This window comes from Durio zibethinus, chromosome 2, assembly GCF_047325235.1.
Source record: "Durio zibethinus cultivar Kanyao isolate XHJ-2024 chromosome 2, ASM4732523v1, whole genome shotgun sequence".
NCBI classification, from domain to species: Eukaryota; Viridiplantae; Streptophyta; class Magnoliopsida; order Malvales; family Malvaceae; genus Durio; species Durio zibethinus.
The window spans coordinates 12631933-12644771 of NC_143163.1; the positions used below are offsets into that span (position 1 = coordinate 12631933).

The following is a 12839-nucleotide window of genomic DNA, read 5'->3' on the forward strand; positions in this document are numbered from 1 at the left end:
TGTAGATAAAGCCAGTGAATCAAAGCCGTGTGTAATTGTGGAAAAAGCATGCCTTTGAACAAGTGGGTAAATGAATGTCAAGGTAACAATCTTCAATACTAGTAAGATTTACTAGCAAAATTGAAAAAAGAAAAAAAAAATACCCTAACCCGCCAGCCGTCTGCCATTATCTCATGTGGATCCCACAGTCCATCAACCTATGCTTCCTACACTGCACATGTCATTCAGTCTTCGTGGAAGTAACCCATCCACCTTTTTTATTTTTTTTAAGTTAAGAATCTGGTGATTATATCATAATTTTGCTGCTTAGCATCTTAATCAACCTTCTTTAATATGATTCACGCGCTCGGGAAAGGGCGTGACGGATGTTTTTGGCAAGCGGAAAAAGATATCTTTTCAAACAAAGACAGGGACCTAACAAATGTAATTAGGTGATTGCACCGAAACAAAACACTTATGGTCCACGACACGGCTTCTGTTTAAATGGCTCGTCAACAACAGCCCCAATGCCACGCGTCGCTGTCTCCATAGCTGTGGTCTTACTCTCTTTCTTTCTTAACTGTCGGTGTAAAAAGCCCCGATTCTGAAGTTTATTAGAGGGAGCGATGTTGCGGTTGACACAGTCAGTTGTTACAATTGGTCTTAACTTAAAAGCACCGAATGAGATGGCTTCTTTCCTCACTTTTGTAAAAGGATCGTGCTTAACACGCCTTCACATTAATCACTGCATTGATTTTTAATCTTGGATTTTAATTTTAAAATTAAATGCTTAACATTTCTCATTAACATTTTATTAAGATTCCTAAACATAAAACATTAAAATTAGCATGCTCTAGGATTTAGTGTTTTTTAATTTAAATTACTTAAAACATTAATGGGAACATTTGAGAAAGAAATGGGCAGTGTCAGCGGTTGAAATAGTGGAGAGTGAAAATTCATTCATGAGAAATGGAGCGTAAAGGGCGAAAGCCGGCACAAATCAACACCTCTCCGTTGTCTCGAAATTTCCGCGTGACACGTACCTCGGGACAACGTTATCATGTTGTCTCCTATTTTGGGCGGCGCCTCAGTCAAACCCCACCTTGACTGCCCATCAGCCTAACTCTATATAAGACCAATCCACACGCATATGTCTCTCAAAGCAAATTACACCTAAAAGAAAAGGAAAATAAAATTGTAATGGCTCCCAAAGACGGAAATGCTAGCCAAATCTTGAAGAAAGGAAACGTTAATGGAAATATTAAGATCAAAGAGGTGCATTATAGGGGCGTAAGGAAGAGGCCATGGGGTAGATACGCAGCTGAAATCAGAGATCCCGGCAAGAAGAGCCGCGTTTGGCTCGGTACTTTTGATACGGCTGAGGAAGCTGGCAGAGCCTACGATGCGGCGGCGCGTGAGTTTCGTGGACCTAAGGCTAAGACCAACTTCCCGTTATCAGATGAAACGAACAACTACACAGGTAAGAAGGGCCAGAACCAGCAGAGTCCTAGCCCAAGCAGCACCGTGGAGGAATCCTCCAGCGCAGCGGTGGAGCTTGAGCCCAAGCGTGGAGGCAACAGCGTGACTGGGGTTGTAGGGAGATTTCCTTTCGCATGCCACCAGCAGCTGGCCCTGGATGGTGTTGGTGGTAGGATGGGCGGGGTGGCTTACGGGCGGCCAGTTCTGTTTTATGATGCGTTGGGTAGAGCTGAGGTTGAAGGTCAGGTTTATCCGGTTCGGTTTGAGCGGGTAGGAGTTCAGTTGAGTATGATATTTGGAGGTGGGGTCCAAAGTGGATCGGATTGTTCGTCGGTCGTTGATTGTAAACCAAGGATGCCTGTCCCTACCCTCGACCTTAATCTTCCTCCGCCAGTGGATGCTTGAATAATTTATAGCTTTTCTTATCAAATATTTTCGTTTCCCTTTTTTCACCTTAATTTTCAGCATGTGAGAGGTCGGGAGCTTTGAAGAAAAAGAAAAAAAAAAAAAGGAGCTGATAAACCATTTTAGCTATGGTTTATCTTTAATCTGATGTAAATAATTTAGGATAGCCATTCCTGTTTTTTGCAACTGAGAGGAAAGAAAACATCTATACTTTCTCTTAGCTGTTTTTGTTGTAGCCTCTCATTCAAACTAATCTTTTATTTCCAATGAAATGAAATATCAAATCTCAAATGCACTGTTACTTACTGTCTTTGGTTTATCTTTCATTTCATCGTACTTCTTTCCCAGATGATAGTAGTACTTCATATATGAGCTCAATCATAAAGCTTTGATTCATTTTCTCCCGGCATAAATGAAGACCTTTAACTACGTAAAACGGTTCCTACTCTGATGAGAAATAACTCAGAAGATATCGATCGGAACAGTTGTAGTTTATTTATGTTCTCATGTCCCCTTTTGACCACCAATAATAATGACAAGAAAAAAAAAAGGAAATCTCCAAGCTCCTGCTTAACGCTCAAAATAAGAGTAAAATCAGCAACGATTTGGCGAATAACATGCCTCACCCACGGCAAAAGTAAAATAAATAAAATCAGTAATTTAATTATTAAAATTACGAGAATAGAAGCGGGCCCCTTGGAGAAGAAAACCGTGTTGACGGGGTACATGTCGTGATTATGGTAGCCGGCACGTGTACTTTATTTTTGCCGTCCAATTCATCATTAGTATTTTATTAAGCGGTTAATTTCGTGTCAAAACTGTTTTTCAAGTAAAAGCTTCTTCATAGGCCGTTTGAAACAGAGCAATGGTAGCGGGAGCGGCGGGGAAAGGTCCCACGCGGGAAGCCGAAGACCTGGCCCCCCCACTTTTGATTTGAAAATGATGCAGTTTCCCTACCCCGTGGGTCCCGCTCTTCGTCGTCGGAATCTGTGGAGAGGATTTCGCTCTCTTTCTTTCATTGTTGCAATATTACACGCGCTCGTCATCAAAATGCTTTCATTTAAAAAAAAAAGTTTCTTTTATTTAATTTACTTTGAAGAAGTGGATTGTTAAGATGGTGAGGTAGTATTTCCGTCTGCTGCCATTGGCGCGTGGCGGTGGGGAAGTAGTGGAGAATGGACAATGGACAATGAGCGGCACGTGAAAGAGAAGTGAGTACGGCGCAAAGAAGCCGCATCGAAATTGCGACGTGTCGAATTGTGAAAGAGCCAGAGGCTCATAAAGCTTCGCCGCCACTGTTGGCTTTTTTCGGTCATTTTTTAGTTGTGCAGTGGGGTCGGATTCTTTCCTTTCCTGTTGCATCGTTACGAGCCACGTGTCTTGGGCACGTCAATGCATAAGCAACCGTCAAAAATAGGAAAAGGTTGCAAAATTGGTGAGTGGGCCGTGGGAGTGGACGGCTACGGCTAAGTGTTAGCCACACCGCTCCTCTCTTATGTCGATGTGGGGGAATGGAACTGGTGGCCCTATCAGGTGCCGTGGCTTTTGTGACGCACGGAGCTTCCTGGCAAAGTACTATTAATTATTATGCTAATTGTGGGGTCGTGATTCGTGAAATCATGGGGCCTCGCACCACCTTGTGATTTTAAAATTGGTGCTTCTCTTTGAAAATGACTACCATCTGCATCCAAAGGTAAAATGTCTATTTTCATGAGAGAATAATTATTTGGTACCGCTTAGTTTCTGCTACATAAATGAGGCACGGGTTTTAAAATGTATATTTTCTTTTCATATGTTTTTGGAAACTTTGTTTTTTGGCCATTCCTTTATAGAAACATTGAGTCAGATTTTTTTATTATTATTTCACGATGAATGAATAATCATGATTATTAAATTAAAATTTTAATATTCTGGTAGATATCACAAAACCGTTGGACATTGAATCCTATAACTCCAATCAGAATAACTAGCAAGAAGTTAATGTAACTTGAAATTCATATACTTCTTGTAACTTTGTTCATCAAATGACTTGATATTATTTATTAAGAGTGTTTAATTCATGAATTTTTAAATTTTGAAAGAAAAAATTATTTTGAAAAAAAATAATATTGAAGGAGAATCAGTAATTTTTTAAAATTGTTGAACTTATAAATGTAATATTTTTATATTTGATTAGAAAAATATAAGATTATTTAATAAAATTTTTATTATATTATCTTTTGATATGACGTGAATAAAATGTAACAAATATGAAAATATAGAAATAATTTATTCATTTAATTTTTTATAGGATTTTTAATTATAAATTAGTTATATATTTAATTAAATATATTCAAAATATTTGTATATATATTTTATTCATTCCATGGAGCCTAATTACTATCCTAACATTCAATGCAAAAAAAAAAAGAAAAAATGCAAATCAACGTGGGTTGAAGCCCTTGAAACAAATTTTTTTTGTAATAATATTAATTGAATGAATTTTAAAATTTATATGTAATAATATTAAGTAAATATTTTTTACATTTTATTTTAATTATGTTATGAATAGCAACAAGGACTACAATTTTATTTTAAACATAAAGTTTTTATTGAAACTATAGATTTTTTTTCATAATAAAAAATTATTAAAATATAATTTCAATATCAATTACGTTTTTTATCTTAAAAACACGATTTTTATAGAAATTATAAAATTTTGAAAATATAATTTCAATATCCATTATGTTTTTATTTAAAATATGTGATTTTTGTTGAATTATAGAATTCTAAAAATATAATTTCAATATCTATTATGTTTTTTCTTTAAAACACGATCTTTATTGAAACTATATAATTTTCAAAATATAGCATCAATATCCACTATATTTTCTTATCTTAAAACATAATCCTTATTGAAACTATAAAATAATGAAAATATACTTTCAAAATCACTAAACTTTTTATCTTAAAAATGTTGTTCTCCTTGAAACTATAAATAATAAAAATAACGTTTTACTTTGTAATTTTTGGAGTCAAAACAGATAATACAGTCCAAAAATATAATTAAGTTAGGACAAATAAAAAAAAATTTTAATTTTCCTTCGAAATCTTATAAAAAAAATGAGCTTTTCATTCCCTCCTACTTTCTTCCTTTTGACAATGTTTAGATTATAAGATTTCTTAGGGTAAAATTTCTCAATCAAACTAAAAAATCAAATTATATAAAATAATAGTTTAAAAAAAAAATTATGAATCAAACACCCCTAAATATTTAAAGTTAATACCAATACCTCTATTAATTATTGCATAATGCTTAATTATATGCCTTTTTAGACTACTACATATATAATTTTTTAGAACGATATATTTCTTAAAAACACTTCTTAAAGTTAAATGATATTTTAGAAATTTAGAAATAGATGGTATGAATTTTTTAAATTAACAAAAAAAATTATGTTTTTAAGAAATGTATATTAAATAAATAATTAACATATAACTTTCCTTGTCAAGTGTATTATCTTTTAACATTTAATATTGTTTGTATACACATTTTATGATAGTAAAAATATATTTGGAAAGGAAATCTTTATAAAAGAAAAAAAGAATTTGTTATACCTTCAATGCCATCTTATAAAAGGAAAGAATGAATTTGTTATACCTTGAATGCCACATTAGCGGCTACCCTGTCTACCATCTCAACAAAATTAACACTTGACAAGACCAGTCACATAGTCACATCTCCCCTTTCTAATCAAGCTTGGTGTTTAATTGTAGAAAATAAAATATTTTTAATTTTTTTAAAAAGTAAAAAATACGAATGAAAACATATTTGATAATTAAAAGTGAAAATAAAATTTTAGAAAACAAAAATAAAAATAAATTAAAATATGAAAATAAAAAAGAAGTATTTTATTATGAAAAAAAAATATTTATATTATTTTTTCTTATATTTTGCAAGTTATCATATTTAAACTTTTTTAATTTTATTAATTAATAAATATATATTATATTTATAATTAGATGTCATTAATAATAATATTATTAAATAGTTTATTTGTTTTCTTATTTTTACATTTAAAAAAATAATTTTTATTTTTATTTACCAAATATATTTTTTAAAAAGCAAAAAATAAAAACAAAAAAAAAAATTTCTCAAATAAAAAACCTAAAGTCTCTCATTTTCTTTTTCTCTCTCACTTATTTTATTTTGTACAATTTGTTGATTTAAGTGTAAGAGCGCATCTTATAATATATTATTTCTGACCCTCTTTGACTTTTTTTCTTTGTGATAGACCATGTTCGCTATCCTCTTCAACCTCTAACAAACTTCTCAGCTATCAGATCAAAAAATTACTTCATCATAATTTTATTGAGAAGGGTTTCATTGTATTTAGTTATTGTATATAATTTGAGTGTTACTTGAAAATTTACTTGCAATACAAGTTCTTAAAACGAATAGTATCGTGCATGAATTTGAGTAAAAATGTCAATCTTTAGAGATGACATAATCTAAAGTTGTAATCACTATAGTAGAAAATGTATTGTACAGGATTAGCTAGGTTACGTCTTTGTGATTTTGCCTTGCAAGGATTAAGGACCAAAGTCACCTACACTTCGTAAAAGAATGGACAAACAGGTTGAGGAACTGTCATTTTCGTTGTATCTATTATTGATAATTTTTTTTGTGCTTTTGAACATGAGTAATGTTGGGGACTAAAGAAGAAAAAGAGGTGAACTAAGTGTGGTAAATACATTTCCTAAATATATATATATATAATTTTTTTTTAACTTTTTAGTGAAGCATTCTTATTAGAACTTTTAATGCCATGAAAGATGTCCACTTTTTAAAGACTTTATCCATATATATTATATAAAAGTTCTGTTCTCGTAGTTTTGAAAGTAATTTGCCTGTGTTTATCCATCACAACTATTCTATATCTATCACCTTTTCAGCAAAAGAGCAACATCTCGCAAATCCCACCTCCATAAAAGAAGTGGTAGTTTTAGATTTATAAATTATGGATTTTTAATTTAATAAACATATTTTTTGAGTTAAAAATATAAACCCATGACAAATGGTATCATAAGAAATCTAACTTTTCATTGACGTAAAGTCTTTATAAAAGATATCAGTGTTGAGGTAAGTCCAAATCAAAATGGATCTTTCTATTGAGTAAAAGAAGTAATGCAAAGAAGAATTATTACATGAAAATAGTATCACAAATCTTACATCAACAAAGAGAGATGATAATCTTGAACTTATAAATTTGGAGTCTTTCTTCGCTTAATAAACATGCCTTCGAGTTAAAAATGTGGATCCTTGACAAATGCATGGGTTGAATTAGGCGTAAAGATTGCGGAGAGTTTGTTTAGTAGGTGCGGCACTTCATAGACTCATAATTGGTCATCTTGTTGCAATTTTAAATTTCAAGAAAACATTTCAGTGGGGTCAAATCCTTTATTACAGTGACTATGTGCACACTGATATCTTGCACTAGACTACTATTTTGCGAACATCCTTTTTTTTTTCCTTTTTTTTAATAAAAAATAAATCAAGATTGTCTGAATCGTATTGCAAGCATACTGACTTTTATTTTAAAACAGGTTTGTATCAGTCCCTATTGTTTTGAAATACCAAATATTTGTCTAGCAAATATACGTACACATGAAAAAAAAAACATATTTTTATTGCATACATTTATAGGTTGATATGCGAACAACGTGTAAGTGTTATATTTGCTCAAAATCTTATCAAGTCACTGATATAATTTATGACTAAAATTAAAATTGACCTGAATGCAACAAAAGCTCTTGCCATTCTATGCTTTCAGATGCCACCATTCGGGCTTCGATCAGTGATATGTATAATAAAAAGAGAGAGAGAGAGAGAGAGAGAGAGAGAGAGAGAGAATTATTCTTTATCTCTCAAATTGAAGTTATGAAACCTAATGGGTCGGTCTCATATATATATATAGTGAGAGCAAGGATTTCTTTTAATACATTAGGCAAAAACTCATCTCATTATGGATTAAAATATAGAATTAAATCGAGATCACACTTAATTAATATCATACTACATATTCAGGTATATTACAATATGGTACCACTATAATTACTGCTAATACATTAGTCAATCTATCTCATTATGAGTTTAAATATAGAATTAAACTAAGATCACACTTAATTAATATCATATTACATGTTCGGGTATATAACAATGTGGTGCACTATAATTACTCATAATTTGACGTTAATTAATCTAAGTTCGGAGTAATTGATTGTGTTAATCCATAATATGAGATAATTGTAACAATCTCCTACTTAGACAACACAAATCAATTCTGAATATTTTAAAACATATAGCATAATATATATTTATACATTTAGAAACCAAATCTAGACTAATAGAATGGTCATGACTAGAATTATCAATTATGAGTAAATACTCGAATCATCATGTAACAAAACTAGCATTGATAAGCTCCAAAATACATTATACCGATAGTGTACAAATGTGTAGACTTATTGCTATCCAATATTAGAAAGTTTTTATAAGTCTACGAATGCATTGTATTGACAAGATATATGTACACAAACTTATGAATACTTCATCAATAATAATAGCATTTACAAACCCCCAAGATGCACTATACCGATAAGGTATGTGTACATAGACTTATAAACACTTAAGAAAAAAAATAGTATAATAGCGTGAAATGGAAATGATATGAAAACAAAATCGATAGCCATTTACATTAGGCTTATGCATCTAAACCAAATGATGTATTACTTCAAAAAAAGCATACGAGACCAATTCAAAATGATTCATTCAACTTGATGCTATATTCAATAGAATGTGCACTAATAGAATAGACATATGGCAAGTAGGAATCCATCCATACAGGTGTAACTAATTTCTATTATATGAAGCTCCCAATAACTTAATACATCAGAAGGCTCTGCAAGCATTGAAACAAGTGCCTATTAACAATACATTTTAGTAGCTAAACTCAATTTGTGGTTATAGCAAAATAAGCTCTATAGATTATATGCTCTACAATTTACTCTAACAATGGATTCCATTTCTTTTTCTCTTATGGACTGAATAATGATATTGCTTATTCGGAGTATAAGAAACTCCCAATATTTGAGAAAAAGCCACTATTATTGATTTAATAGATAAATCATAAAAAGAACTCATATGACTTTATGGAGTTCAAAACCTTATATTCCCACCAAGTCATCCTTTAAATGGATTGTCCAGTTAAACTTAATGATTCTAATATTGTAAGATAAATGATTAAATATAGAATCTCTAAAGCTGGTGTAACAATCAATAGAATGTTGCTAATATCTTTCCAATTAAGTCTCCTCAATTGCGGGTTATAGGTAATTTATTTGTATTACAATCCTAAACATGGAAAGTAACTTAAAAATTGGCTTTTTCTCTGACCACAATTTGTAACATCATTTAGGAACTAATTTTGCTTGGAGCTTTATTTTAGACTAAATGTTGCAATCTTAAAGGTTTCATTTCACATAAAATCCATAAATGTTGAATGACTTAACTTAAACTACACTATATTCTAAAGTTTATGGTTCGTTTTTATTGCAATCTTATTCTCTTTTGATTTTCCAAGCATAGCATACTAGGCGTCAACACCACAATTTTGCCAAAAACTTAATGTAATAGTCCAAGATTTCACCTAGTTTCATAATATTGACCACAATATTCATCACCTATGTCTAACATCGTTGCCTTAATTTTGTGCTTTCAAAAACTTGGCGGCAAATTATTTTTTAAACTTAAGGCTTCTATAGAGTCAGACTTTTCACTCTAAATGACCAAAACCTGAATGGTCTTTAGTGAGGGTGATGAAACATTTATATCCATTGAAAACAATGAATGGAAACGATCCACAATTACCAGTATAAGTCAGTTTTTAAAACTTAATTTTTTGTATCTACTAATCATAATGGTATATTAGTATTGAGATTTGTCTTAATGGAATCTACTTGTGCCAAATTCAGATTGTCCTTAACACCCATACCACAACATGGTAGACTTCTCATTTATTCTACTGAGATTAATACTGACGACCATATTATTTATTGTATGAATAAATGAAGAAGATTGCTCATGTTCATAAATAACACCAATGTCCCCGTATGAAAAATAGAAGGTATAGTATCTAGATTGGATTCGAATGAAAAAGGGTAAAAAAATGCCTTGCTCACTTTTTAATCAAAAAAACTTTTACAATTTGCCTTTTTGTGCCTAATTTATAGCAGAAATGGCACACATTTTTAAATTCCTTTAATTTTTAAGATTAAAGGCTTTCATGAAATTGAAATGGAAAACGAGCTTAACAAACTCTTCTTTTTAAATGACCTTTAATGGGACCTTTTTTAATGATGTCCTGTTTGCCAATAGTGCTAACTTGTATCATTTAGAGGGTAGAATGATATTTACTAGTGTATAATATTTTCTTCTCTTAGATGGTTATGACACTCATGATATTTAAATCACATGTTTTATTTTTGTATTATATGAATGGATTTCACAATGTCACCTCTACAAGAAGCAATTTAGAAATTTGCCACATTAGGAACTGGCCCCTTACTTTTAAGGTTTGGTCATCTTCGAAATGTGCTCATAAAAACCACCTACCACATTTCAACATTATGAAACCTTTCAAATTGACATTTAAATGACATCCATAATTATCAGTGTGCAGAACACTATATTTGATGCGTTCACTAATGGTATACCTATAAATCATCAAATACTTCGAATTAGAGTGTTTTTAGAAGCACATAATGCTTTTGTCCTTAATTGAGTTCTTAAAAGTGGGTTTGAAATGTGGATCAGGTTTGGGACAAAATTTAAGATTTATTACGCCTAGACTAGTGGAGAGTGATATGCACTATTTATTAAAGTTGATTCTCTTATATGATAGTTGAGAGATGAAACCAGATTAAGTAATATTATGCATGTGTACAGAATCATGAAATAATAGTTATTCTGTTAAATTTAGAATTCAAGATTTTCTTAGAACATACTAAAAAAATAGTTCAAAATTGGTCGAATATAACATTAGAGTGATTTGCTATCAACAGGGTTAGCTAAATCACATTATATCCTAACCAGGATTCTTTTCTTCCTAAGCATCTTTCAAAAAATAACTAGTCCAACAAGAAAAGTATTACTATTTCTACAGATCTTAGTAAATATGAAAACTATCATAAGAAATTACCTTATTATTAATCCAGAATAAATTACTAGAAAAATCCTGAAAATTTTCATGATTACTCCTATGACATATGAGTTTTAATTTGATTAATGATTTGTGTAATTGAAGATAATTCACAAAATTGTCAGACCAAAATTTAATACAACTGAATTATACTATATCCAGATGTATATTCAAAAAATTAAGTCTGACAAAATCAATTAATTTGATTTAAAGTGAATTTTCTAATAATGAGATAATTTTATTAATTAAATGGTTTTTACATAATTAAATGAATTATTAATGAATTACGTAATTTTTAATTATTGAAATTAGAAGAAAATAATTATGTCTCTTGAAGAGACTTTATCATCATACTCAAAACTTTTATCAAACTTTAGATTTAACTAGAATTTTTTTTATTAGAAAGTCGTGCTCACCTTACAAATAAAAAAATGATATTTCAACTTTTTCCTCAATTTTCAAAAATTTATCTTTCAAGAAAAGATTGACATTTATACTCTTTTCTTAATTTTTAAAACAAATTTTATTTCAAGTATATTTAAAAAATACTTATAAAGTATGAATTAAAATCCACATAAAATAAATGAATAGATAATAAAATTTTTATAACAAATTAAAAAATTAACAAAATGCCCTAGTCAATGGTTCAGCGGATTGGTAAATGCAAGTCAGCTCTAAAGTTAGAAACAGCTTTGCAACTTGGTCATCAACTTGAAAAGACTTAAATGGCTTAATAGAGTGAAACAGGTAGGGTTGTAGGTGTGAGTCTTCAAAGTGGGTCAGGGCAGCATGAGGGTCATCTTCTCTGCCTTAGTCCAAATAGCACCATTTTAGTATAGTATAAAAGCTAAAAAAATTTTATTTCCTCTCATTTTCTTCCAACTCTTTCTCTCTCTAGCTAGTTATTTTGTAATTTTTTCTAAAAAAGGATGAAGGCTGGCTAGAAACTTCAAATAATTTCAAATTTTAGCAGTCTTTTCCAAATTTCAGCCACCACTTTATCATCACAATGCACCACCTGTCGTCGACAACAAACTTACACCAAACTTTTCCTTACAATTCCCTCTTTTTGATTTTCTAGTTGGATTTCCTGGAAAGCACCTAAATTATACTAGATTTGGTGCTAAACCTGAATCTTTTCATTGCTATTTTAACTTTTTTCCACTAACCAATCTAGTTAAAAATTTATTATGTTGTTTCACTCTTTGTAGCCTTTCTCTTGATACGTTATAATATTCAAAACACTATTTACCATCGTCTACCACCACTATAATCCCCATTAAGACAACCCAACACCACTAAAAATTGTTTCTTCTTCCTTTCCCTAACTTAGAATCTCTACTACAACCCACAAAACCCTATCCTAAACCTAAAACAACCATTTTAAAAAAGATTTTCACTTTTTATTGGTGTTTTGCTTCTAATCTCTTCTGTATTAGATTGTTGTTGTGTTTGATGTTGAATTGTTATGTTTGATGTTGGATTATTGTGGGCTTTTGTTGATTGTGTGATTGTAATTATGGTGTTTGGCCTGTGGAAATGAAAGCTAAGGGGTGTCGACTAGTAAAGAGAAGTGTGATAGGAAGATTCAATTACTGTTGATTGAGATTACTGGGTTGTTGTCACCATCCCTCTATTGTTTGTTCTCTAGTGTTTATATAAGGGTTGAATACCAATAAATATAAGAATTTTATTTTTAAAAGTTTATGTTATTTGAAAATTTTGTCAATTACCTTG

At 30.8% G+C, this 12839-nt stretch overlaps 1 pseudogene across 1 annotated transcript; it reads left to right on the forward strand.

The window, feature by feature from the left end:
- Positions 1 to 1124: 1124 nt before the first annotated feature.
- On the forward strand, positions 1125 to 2165 carry LOC111309302 (ethylene-responsive transcription factor 9 pseudogene; annotated as a pseudogene). Its single transcript, XR_016331362.1, has one exon. The product of XR_016331362.1 is annotated as an ethylene-responsive transcription factor 9 pseudogene (transcript).
- The last annotated feature ends 10674 nt before the right edge of the window (positions 2166 to 12839 follow it).